Genomic DNA, 11,346 nt, shown 5'->3' with positions numbered 1-11,346 from the left:
GAAAATTTAAATTTCAGGGAACAATAAAGACTTTTTAAATGTATGTCCCATGTCATATTTAGAATATACTTATACTGAACAATTATCCATTGTTTGTCTGAAATTCTACTTTAACAGGGGTCCTGTATTTTGATTTGTTCACTCCAGCAATCCCACCAAGGGCTAGGGCTCTCCCATAGCCCTCATCCAGATTATCTTTCAGCAGCTTTAGGTGGGGACACAGGGAGGGTTTCTATCACTACTCACTTTCAGGTAGAAGAAACATAGGGGATCCTATTTTTTATTATTTTTACTTTTATATATCATCTCATCTACTTTAAGGGGTCAACATTGGTTCATAATACAAAAAAGTCAAATGTTATAGACATCATGTCTCGAGTAGATGTCCAGTCTTTTTTTTTTTTTTTTTTTTTTTGATGTTCAGTCTTTAAAATGACTTTCTGATGGGCACTTGGGTGGCTCAGTCGGTTGAACATCCGACTCTTGATTTCAGCTCAGGTCATGATCCCAGGGTCATGGGATCGAGCCCTGCATTGGACTCCGCACTGAGTGTGGAGCCTGCTTGGGATCCTCTCTCTCTCTCTCTCTCTCTCTCTCTCTCTCTCTCTCTCTCTTGCTCTGCCCCTGTACCCTACCCACTCTCTCCCTCTCTCTAACATAAAAAAAAAAAAAATTAAAATGATTTTTTGACCAAGTAGTACACTCACATGCTTCAAATTTTCCACAGGTACAAAGAACATGCAGTGAAATGTCTCTTCCGCCCGTGCCCCTTGGCCATCCAGTTCCCTTCCTCAGTTTCCCTCCAGAGACATCTTATGGCCACAGCCTCATAACTTCCTGCCTCCAGTCTTGTCCACCTGCCTCCATCCTGTGGTTGGCTGGTATTTTCACCTCCAATTATGTTACCTCCCAACTTAAAACCCTTCCGTGAGTTTTCCATGCAATAGGAGAAAGAAGAAACGTCCCAGCTAATCAGAATACAAGGCACTCAGTGCCTGATTCCTGTCCAGCTTCTGGGACACTTGGCAACATTCTTTCCTGTCTCACGCTGCACCAGTGTGAAACACGACCTGCCTATTAGTCTCCCTCTCTCACTCCCCCAACTGTTCTGGCCTGCACGCTCTGGCTCATGTTTCTCTCTGTCAGACATTTATTGTACACAGACAGCATCTAGTGTGTGCCAGGCACTGGGGCCTAGGAAGGACAGAACTGAAATGTTCCTGCTCTTGTGACTCAGGTTCAGGCAGAGGAGCATTTAATAGACAAACAGTTGGGGTGCCTGGCTGGCTCAGTTGGTGAAGCATGTGATATTTGACCTCGGGGTTGTGAGTTCAAGCCCCCTATTGGGTGTAGAGATTACTTAAAAATAAAATCTTAAAAAAAAAAAAAAAATAGGGGCACCTGGGTGGCTCAGTCGGTTAAATGTCTGACTTTGGCTCAGGTCATGATCTCACAGTTTGTGAGTTCGAGCCCCGTGTCAAGCTCTCTGTTGTCAGCACAGAGCCTGCTTCGGATCCTCTGTCTCCCTCTCTCTCTGCCCCTCCACTGCTCTCTCTCTTTCTCTCTCTCTCTCTCAAAAATAAACATTGGGGCACCTGGGTGGCTCAGTCGGTTAAGCGTCCAACTTCGGCTCAGGTCATGATCTCGCAGTCTGTGAGCTCAAGCCCCATGTTGGACTCTGTGCTGACAGCTCACAGCCTGGAACCGGCTTCGGATTCTGTGTCTCCCTCTCTCTCTTCCCCTCCCCTGCTCACGCTTCATCTCTCCCTCCCTCCCTCTCTCTCTCTCTCTCAAAAATAAATAAACATTAAAAAATAGACAAATAGTTACAATAAAGCATTCGTTGTGCTAGGGTAGGTACAGAGCTCTGGGGTCAAAGGAGGCCTCCTGGGAAAAGTGGTATCTTTTTTTTTTTAATTAATTTATTTATTTTGAAAGAGAGAAAGATCAAGCACACCAGCAAGAACAGGGAGGGGCAGAGAGAGAAGGAGAGAGAGAATCCCAAGCACTGACAGTGCAGAGTTGGACATGGGGCTTGTACTCATGAACTGCGAGATCATGACCTAAGCCAAAATCAAGAGTCAGTTGCTTAACCGACTGAGCCACCCAGGAGCCTCAAAAAAGTGGTATTTAAGAGTTCAACGGGGGCACCTGGGTGGCTCAGTGGGTTGAGCCTCTGACTCTTGATTTCGGATCAGGTCATGATCCCAGGGTTGTGGGATCCAGCCCCCGCATCGATCGCACTCTGCACTGAGCATGGAGCCTACTCAGGATTCTCTCTTTCTCTCTCTCTCTCTCTCAAATAAATAAAATGAAAAATGAAAAAAAGACAGTTGGACAATCATCAGCCAACCTTGATGGGGGGAGACTGGGAGTGGGCAGGGGAGAGTATCCCAGGCCAAAGAAACAGTTCATGCAAAGGCCAAGGAGAATCACAAAAGCGAGGTAATGGGAACACAGAGAAGAGAGGAAGAATGTGAGGGCCCCAGGGTGACAAACCCCAAGGATGCCACTCTACACAGCTGTGCATCTTATCCTGAGGACAAGGAGGCCTGGGAGGGCTTGAAGCACAGAAGTGTGGGGGTGGATTTATGGCTGCTGGGCAGAGACTAGACTGGAGGAGAAGCCTTGCTGTCCTCTCCAGGATGGCCTGGGCTAGTGTGACGGCACTGGTGGCAGAGTCAGACATATTTAGAGGTGAGGCGGTGGTGTGAGGAGTAACTTCTGAGGTATCTTCTGGTTTTGCAGACTGTTGGATCCTGGGGATGTTCTCTAGGATAGGGTTTCTGAGTTCACTTTTGGACTTGTTGAATTGGTGGTCCTTGCAAAACGCCCAAGCCAGGATGGCCAGCAGACAGATATACAGGCTGTCAACCTCGGGAAAGAAGTCTGGACTGGAGGTTGGTGTTTGGGAGCCATCGGCATAAAGATAACAATAAAAATTCTATCTTCATTGAGTACTTAGCAAGTGTCAGACACTTTTCTAAGTTCTTTACACGCACTAACTTATTGATTCCTCCCAACAACCTCGTGAGATACGTGTCTTCACTCTTGTCATTTTACAGATGAGGGGAGAAGAGTTAGGTACTATAACCAAGGTCGCACAACTACTAAATAACAGAGGGAGGTTCAAACCCCAGCTATCCAGTCAGAATCCATGATTTTCACCACACCATACAGCCTCTCACCTAGACAGTTGCTTGAGCCCCAGAAGTGGGTCAGATCAACTTCAGGATAGGGAGTGAGAAGGGCAGTTAATCAACCCTGAGGAATATGAGCCTCTAAAGCCCAGGGGCTGAGTCCTGCTCTTAAATTTTCTTTGAAATGCTTAGTGTTTTCATTTTTAAAAATGAATCGCCATACAAAATTCAACTCGAAATGAGTCAAAGGCCTGAACGTATGTATTAACACTATAAACCCTTAGAAGAAAACGCAGGGGAAAGGTTTCATGACATTGGATTTGACAATTATTTCTTTGAACACACACAATCACAATCAACACAATCAACAAAAGAAAAAATTGATAAATTAGACTCCATCAAAATCAGCAGACTGAAAAGACAAACCAAAGAATGGGAGAAAATAATTGTAAATCACATATCTGATCAGTGGGTAATATCCACACTCTATGAGGAACTCCTATAACTCAGCAACAACAAAACCCCCAATTAATAAATGGGCAAAGAGGCATGCCTGGGTGACTCAGTCTATTAAGTGGCGGACTCTTGATTTCAGCTCAGGTCATGATCTCATGGTTTGTGGGATTGAGCCCTGCGTCAGGCTCTGCTTGCTTGAGAGTCTCTCCCTCCTTCTCTCTCTGCCCCCCCCCCCGTAAATAAATAAACAACAACAACAACAACAAAAATAAATGGGCAAAGAACTTGAATAGACATTTCTCCAAAGAAGATATCCAAATGGCCAATAAGCACATGAAAAGATGTTGATTCTCACTAATGCAAATTGAAAGTACAATGAGAAACAACCTCACACCCATTAGGATGATGTCATTAAACAAACAAAACAGAAAAGTGTTGGTGAGGAAGTGCAGAAATTGGAACCCTTGCATATTGCTGGTGGGAATATAAAGTCGTACAGGTGCTATGGCAAACAGTATGGCCGTTCCTTGTAAAAATTAAACATAGAATGGCCATATGATCCAGCAATTCCACGCCTGGGTACATGCCCGAAACAACTGAAAGCAGGGACTTGAACAGCTATTTGTACACCCATGTTCATAGTGGCCTTATTCACAGTAGCCTAAGGTGGAAACAATCCAAATGTCCATCAACAGATAAATGGATGACAAAATGTAGCATGCAATGGAACATGATTCAGCCCTAAGAAGGAACGGAATTCTGACACATGTTACAACATGGGTGAACCTTGAAAACATCATGGTAAGTGAAATAAGCCAGTCACAAAAGGAGAAGTACATGATTCCACTTAGATGAGGTACCTAGAGTATTCAAATTCATAGAGGCAGAAAATAGAATGGTGGTTGCCGGGAACTGGGTGGAGAAGGAATGGGGAGTTAACTATCATCCTGTTAATGGGTACAAAACATCAGTTTGGGAAGATGAACAGTTCTAGAGATGAATGTTAGTGATAGTTGCACAGTGAATGTACTCAATGCCATAGAACTATACACTTAAAAAATGGTAAATTTTAGGGGCGCCTGGGTGATTCAGTTGATTAAGCTTCCAGCTCTTGATTTCAGCTCAGGTCTTGATCTCAGGGCTGTGAGTTCAAGCCCTGTGTTGGGCTCTGTATTGGGCATGAAGCCTACTTAAAAAAAAAAAAAAAAAAAAAAAAAAAAAGTAAATGTTGTTATGTATACTTTGCCACAATAAAAAAAATTGAAAAAATATTAACAAAAAGGATAACTTTAACTTTTATAATATTAAGTGTGGCAAGACATTTCATGTTTGAGTAAATTTGCACTTTCCAAATAAAAATATGATATCTTACAGTTCCCACTGTTTTAATTTTAAACACAAAATTCTGTTTATTGTTGAGTTTTAATGTTATATATACAAGTTTAAGGGTGACTGGCTGGGTCACTCGGTAGAGTGTGTGACTCTTGATCTCAGGGTTGTGAATTTGAGCCCCATGTCAGGTGTAGAGATCACTTTAAAATAAAATCTTTAGGGGCACATAGGTGGCTAGTCAGTTAAGCCTGCAATTCTTGATTTTGGTTCAGGTCATGATTTCGTGATCGTGGGATCAAGCCCCGCATTGGGCTCCAAACTGAGCATGGGGCCTGCTTGGGATTCTCTCTTTCTTCCCCTGCCCCCCAAATAAATACATAAACTTTAAAAGAAAATTTAAGAAAATATTTTCAAAAAGCATATATATATATATATATATATATATATACACACACACGTTATTAGCTCAAGTGTTCACATAAAACGACAGGATTTAAGTAACTCAAGTCTGTTTCTTTGCCTTTACAATGATTATGTCATTGTTCTTTCTGAAACTACTGTTTCAACTCAGAAATATGTAGTGTCATAGAGTTGAAGACACCTATTGAGCCCAAAGCAAGCTTGAGCGATATCACAATGAATGTGCATTATCTGAAATCTGTGTGTGTCAAGAGGTGACAATTTAGGTGAGATTTCTCCTAATTAACTTCCAGGTAGAACACAATGTTTATTCAAAGGTAAGTAATACATTGTGCTAATCTGAAACAAGCATATATATTAATAAACTCAACAGTATCTGTAGTAACTATTTAGAACTTAAACCAATAAACTTTTTTTCGGGGAGAAGCTTTTTTTTTTTTTTTTTTAGGGAGAAGCATTTTTTTTAACTGACATTGTTTAAATTGTTTTAATGTTTATTTAATTTTGAGAGAGGGAGAGAGAGAGAGAGGAAGACAGCGTGCACATGAGTGGGGGAGGGGCAGAGAGGGAGAAACAGAATCCGAAGCAGGCTCCATGATCTGAGCTGTCAGCACAGAGCCCGAGGCAAGGCTCCAACCCAGGGACCACAAGATCATGACCTGAGCAGAAATCAGATACTTAACTGACTGAGTCACCCAGGCGCCCCAATATTATTCTTTTTTTTAAAGTTTATTTATTGACAGAAAGAGAAAGTATGTAAGCAGGGGAGGGGCGGGGAGAGACAGAATCCCATGCGGGCTGTCATGGTCAGTGCAGCAGGGCTCGAACTCAGGAACCAACCGTGAGATCATGACCTGAGCCAAAGTCAGACACTTAACTGACTGAGCCACTCAGGTGCCCCTAACTGACATTGTTTAATATTGCTGATGGATGGTAAAAATAAAAAGCTGACCCATTTTTAGCCATTTTTATTCTGGCTCTTAAATTCTCTACAGACAATGCATCTTTATTGATCACAGCTGGGTAGGGAAGACCCCTACCATCATCCTACACTTGGTAGGCCACCCCCAGCAACACCGGGGTCCAATTCCACCTGGCAACTGTGGACCTGAGCTGAATGCCCGGGGGCTGCCCTTTGGAGGCATTTAGTTTTTCAGTCCTTAATTTAAAGGACCCTCCCAGGAAACTCCCCCTGACATTCTCTCCCCCTTTGAATCTGGATTAAGTATTTCTCCATTCTATTCCCACAGGACCCTGTGCCGGTTCTGTCAGTGACCTCTTACATTGTATTACATGTCCCCAATTCTAGGCTGAGCACCCTGGAAATAAGAACTGGACCCTCTGAATCAGTGAGTGCTCTAGGTTCTGGCCACATCAGGATATGTCTAACATGTCTGTTTCCAAGTTAAGTGCTTTCAGGAAGGGGCTGGTAGTACCCAGGAGGTGGTGTGGAGCTGCCCCAAAATTCTTTTATTCTATTCCTCACATCACTAACCCTAATTAGCAGGTGAGAAATGGAAGCTCACAGAGCCTGGAGAAATTGCTCACGGCTACAGAGTGACTCAGTGGCCAGCTCTGGACATACACTTACTGACCTCTCAGCCAGGAACCCACCACAGCCCTGCGTCCAGTCGGGGCAGCTCCGACGTCACCCAGTTTGCCAATGTGCCCGTTTCACCGGGAGGGGGCGCCAGATGCCCGTTCCTTGGGAAGCCGGGGCCGGTGTTGGGGTGCAGGGACTGCTCCTTTGAAGGAGGCCCACCCGGACCGATGCTGTGGAACTGGGGAGTCCCGGTAAAGAAAGGGTAGTGTGTTGGGGGCAGTTTTGTAAGGGAGCAGGAGTTCAGGAGCGTTGGCGGCTGGGATGGAAGGACGCGGTGGGAAGGGCATTCGTTGCCTCCTTCTGGCTTTGCCTTGTCTGGCCCAGTTGGAGAAAGGGAGGGGTCTCCTGAGCGGAGGGCCGCTGCCTCCCCCTCTATTCTCAGGCTCGCTCAAGGGCCTGGAGCAGACCGGACATTCCTAAGTCTCCGACGGGAAACCAGGAAATAGACCAGGGGGCCAGCCTCCCTGCAGCCTGGGCCCGTTCTTCTAAAGCCCGCCCTGCCCCAGGACTTGCCCGGAAGAGCCCTGAGGTGTCAGAGGCTCCAATCCCCAGGCTTCTGAACACTGCTTCGTCCCTGGAACTTCCCCTCCACACTTCCCTCCCTCCCTCCTCGCTCCTCCCCCACAGCCTGTGGGATCAGACCCATCCCCTTGAGCGCCAGACCTGTACAAGAAATGGTTATGCACTGACTTCCAGGTCAAACTCATGATCTATCCCCCTACACCTGGCTCTCTTCCCAAGTTCCCTCTTGATTAATAGACCAGCATCCATCTGGTTGTTTGACCTGGAAAGCTTAGAATCATCCTTGACACTTTCTTTCACCTTCCCCATGGCCAACCCGGTTTTTCTCCTCTTGTGTCTGGGTTCCCACCACTCACTGGCTAATTGCCGGTCATTTCTTATCGGAGTTTATGTTCTTGTCTGGACTCACTACTGTCTCTCTACTCCCCCTCTCTGCTCCATCCCTTCTCTAGGTGGTAGCCCTGGTAATCTTTCCAGGTTGTCAATCTGATCAGGCCACCCACCTGCTGAAATCTTTCCATCGCTTCTAGTGCTTTTGCAATAAAGACCAAATTCTTAGCATGGCACATAGGGTCCTGCTTGGCCTGGTCCTTCCTACCTCTCTGGCACTACCCTCCCTCTCACTCTCTTTGTTCCAACTACAAGGGCCGTGCTCGTCACAGGGCCTTTGCACATGCTGTTTCTGCTTCTGCCTGGAAACCCACCTTTCTGCCTTGTTAACTCCTACTCCTTCAGATAGAGGCTCCAGCATTGCTTTCTCAGGGACACTCTCCTTGACCTCCCTGGCCAGGTCAGATCCCCTACTGTTGACTCTCCTGGCACCACATACTTCTTCTTCACATATTTGTCATAGCTGTAATTGTTGATTTGTTTGCAATATTATGTAATTAAGGTCTGTTTTTTTCCATTAGACTCTAAATTTTATGAAGATAAAGACCGTGTCAATTTTCACTCACTGGAAGTCTCCAGCACCTATATGCCTGGGCACATACCAGGTGCTCAATGTTTCTTGAATAAATAAGCAAATTAGTGTGGCATATTTCTCCCGATCTCTATTTCCTGAGCCTAAGCCTCTATTGTCTCCTCTCTGGACCTCAGCAATCACTTCTTCAGCGGTTTCCCAGTTTACAATCAAGCCTCTACCGGTTTCCCAACCAAGAGCCAGAGTGGTCTAATAAAAATGCCAGGCTGACCATGTCACCCTTCCCACCCCATTTTACAGCCTCCCATGGCCCTCGAGATAAAATCCAAACTCCTGAACACAGCCTTACAAGGACTTGCATGGTCTGGCTCACCTCATCCCAGACACCACCTTCTCAACAGACCTTTCTTAATTCAGCAAATATTGATTGAGTGCCTATTGTCCCAGGCCTGAGGACTTAGTGGTGAGTAAAAACAGACTCCTTCAGGGGCGCCTGGGTGGCGCAGTCGGTTAAGCGTCCGACTTCAGCCAGGTCACGATCTCGCGGTCCATGAGTTCGAGCCCCGCGTCGGGCTCTGGGCTGATGGCTCAGAGCCTGGAGCCTGTTTCCAATTCTGTGTCTCCCTCTCTCTCTGCCCCTCGCCCGTTCATGCTCTGTCTCTCTCTGTCCCAAAAATAAATAAACGTTGGAAAAAAAAAAATTAAAAAAAAAAAAAAAACAGACTCCTTCAGATCTGCTTACAATACTCCAGATACTTCTCCTTTCCATGCAGGGCCTTTGCACACATGCTTTTCCGTTTGTCTGGGAAGTGCTTCTCTCTTCTTTCCTTTCTCCACGTTGTTGACTTTGCCCAGTCAACGCCTACTCACCTACCAGATCTCAGATTAAACACCGTTTATTCAGGGATATCTTATCCAACCTTCAACCTAAGGGTTCCTCTGTTACAGGCTGTAGTTGCTCCCTCTATTCTACCTTCCTAGCACTGACTGCATTTCCTATTTTTAGATTTGTGTATTTGGTTAATACCCACCCTCCCCACCAGGAGTTTCCATGTCTGGTTTTTGCTTACTATCATATCCCTCTGGTGCTTAGCTGGTGCTCCACAATATACTGAATAAAGGAGTGAATAAATGATTCTTCTACAAGAGTATTCCGGGGGGGGGGGGGGTGCGGGCAGGGGGAGTGTGCCTGGGTGGCTCAGTTGGTTAAGTGTTTGGCTCAGGTCATGATCTCATGGTTTGTGGGCTCAAGCCCCACGTCACGCTCTGTGCTGACAGCTCAGAGCCTGGAGCCTGCTTTGGATTCTGTGTGTGCCTCTGTCTCTGCCCGTCCCCTGCTTATGCTCTGTCTCTCTCTCACAAAAATAAACATTAAAAAAATAAAATAAGTAAATACTGCTTTCCTCATTAAAAAAAAAAAAAAAGTATTCAGAGGGTACTGCTGCTTGGAAAATGTTGGTGCCTCTGCCCAGGTGTGAATATGAGCTGGGGCTTAGGCTGGGGGCTTGGAGAGGTATGCAAAGGATCTCTCTCCCAGGAGAGGGCCTAGAAGCTGTTAGTCCTGTCCTGGCGTCCTTGCGGTTCCTGATCCCCAATACCTGAGATGTGGCGCCCCTAGCCCTCCCCATCGCTCACACCGCCCAGCAACCCTGATCCTGTGCCCCTAGTCCTCTAGGGCTGTCAGCATCCTGATCCCTCCACCTGCAACTCTTCTCCCTGTTCTTTTTCACATGGCTGGCTCCTCCTCAACCTTCAGGTCAAGTCTAAATGCTGCTTCTTTAGAAGACACCTTATCTGAGTAAGTTTCCCTGGTATCACTCAGCCTTTCATCCAGTTCATTTCCTTCGTTGAAATAGAAATGCGTTTTACATTTATTGTCTGTGTCCCTAGAAGAGTTAGAAGCTTTTGATTACATCAAACAGAAAATCTGATTGTGTTGGCATAAACAATAAGTTGTCCAGTGGTAGGACTGGATTTGGGGTTGGTTAACTCAGTGGTCTTCTCAAGGACCTAGGTTCTCCCCATCTCCCTGCTCTGCCACCCTTGATGTTGGCTTTGTACTCAGGTTGGTCAGCAGGATGGATGCGGCAACTCCAGGCATCACAGTCGGACTTCATATCATACTGAGTTTTCCCCTTGTTATGTGTCTTAGTTAACGATTACCGTGTAATGAATCCTCACAAAACTGAGCAGTCTAAAATGATATTTATTATCTCACAGTTTCTACGGGTTAGAAACCCAGGAATGGCTTAGCTTGTTGGTTCTGGCAGAGGGTCTCTCACGAGGTTATTGTCAAGCTGTTGGCCAGGGCTGAAGTCATCTGAAGGCTTGACTGAGGCTGGAGAAGCTGTTGGCATGTGGCCGTTGGCAGGGGGGCTTTGGTCCCCTGGCATGCGGACCTCTCAGGCTGTTTGCACTGTAGCAGCCACTCCCTCCAGAGTGGGTCCAAGAGCAAGGGGCGACCACGACAGAAGCTGCCGTGTCTTATATGACCTAACCTCTCGTATGACACGCCATCACTTCTGCTGTATTCAGTTGGTCACCCAGCCCTGGCACAACATGGGAAGGGATTACACAGGGTACGAACACGAGGAGGTAGGGACACTGGGAGGTCCTCATTTTTTTTCTCCTAGAAGCCCAAGAGACTTTTCTTTATATCTGCCAGCCACAATTGTGTCACATGCCCGTACCTAAACCAGTCATTCATGAGGGGTTTGGGACCACCATTTTCAGCTCATTACAATCATGATTCACGCCTGGGCCTGGGATCTATCTCTAACGAAGCACAGAGGTGGGGGGTGGGAGGATCCAGGAGGAAGATGGCCACCTGAACGAAATCATTTCTGTTCGGGCAATGGGAATGGATGTTGCATAGGCAACTCAGTGTCCATGACACTCACCTGCTAGACTGTAAACTCCATGAGAACAGAGGCTACGTCTTTTCCTGTACT

Source organism: Puma concolor, chromosome C1 (assembly GCF_028749965.1).
Source record: "Puma concolor isolate L17-30 chromosome C1, mPumCon1.1.hap2, whole genome shotgun sequence".
NCBI classification, from domain to species: Eukaryota; Metazoa; Chordata; class Mammalia; order Carnivora; family Felidae; genus Puma; species Puma concolor.
The sequence above is the reverse complement of the archived record's forward strand: the minus strand, read 5'-3'. Positions refer to the sequence as shown.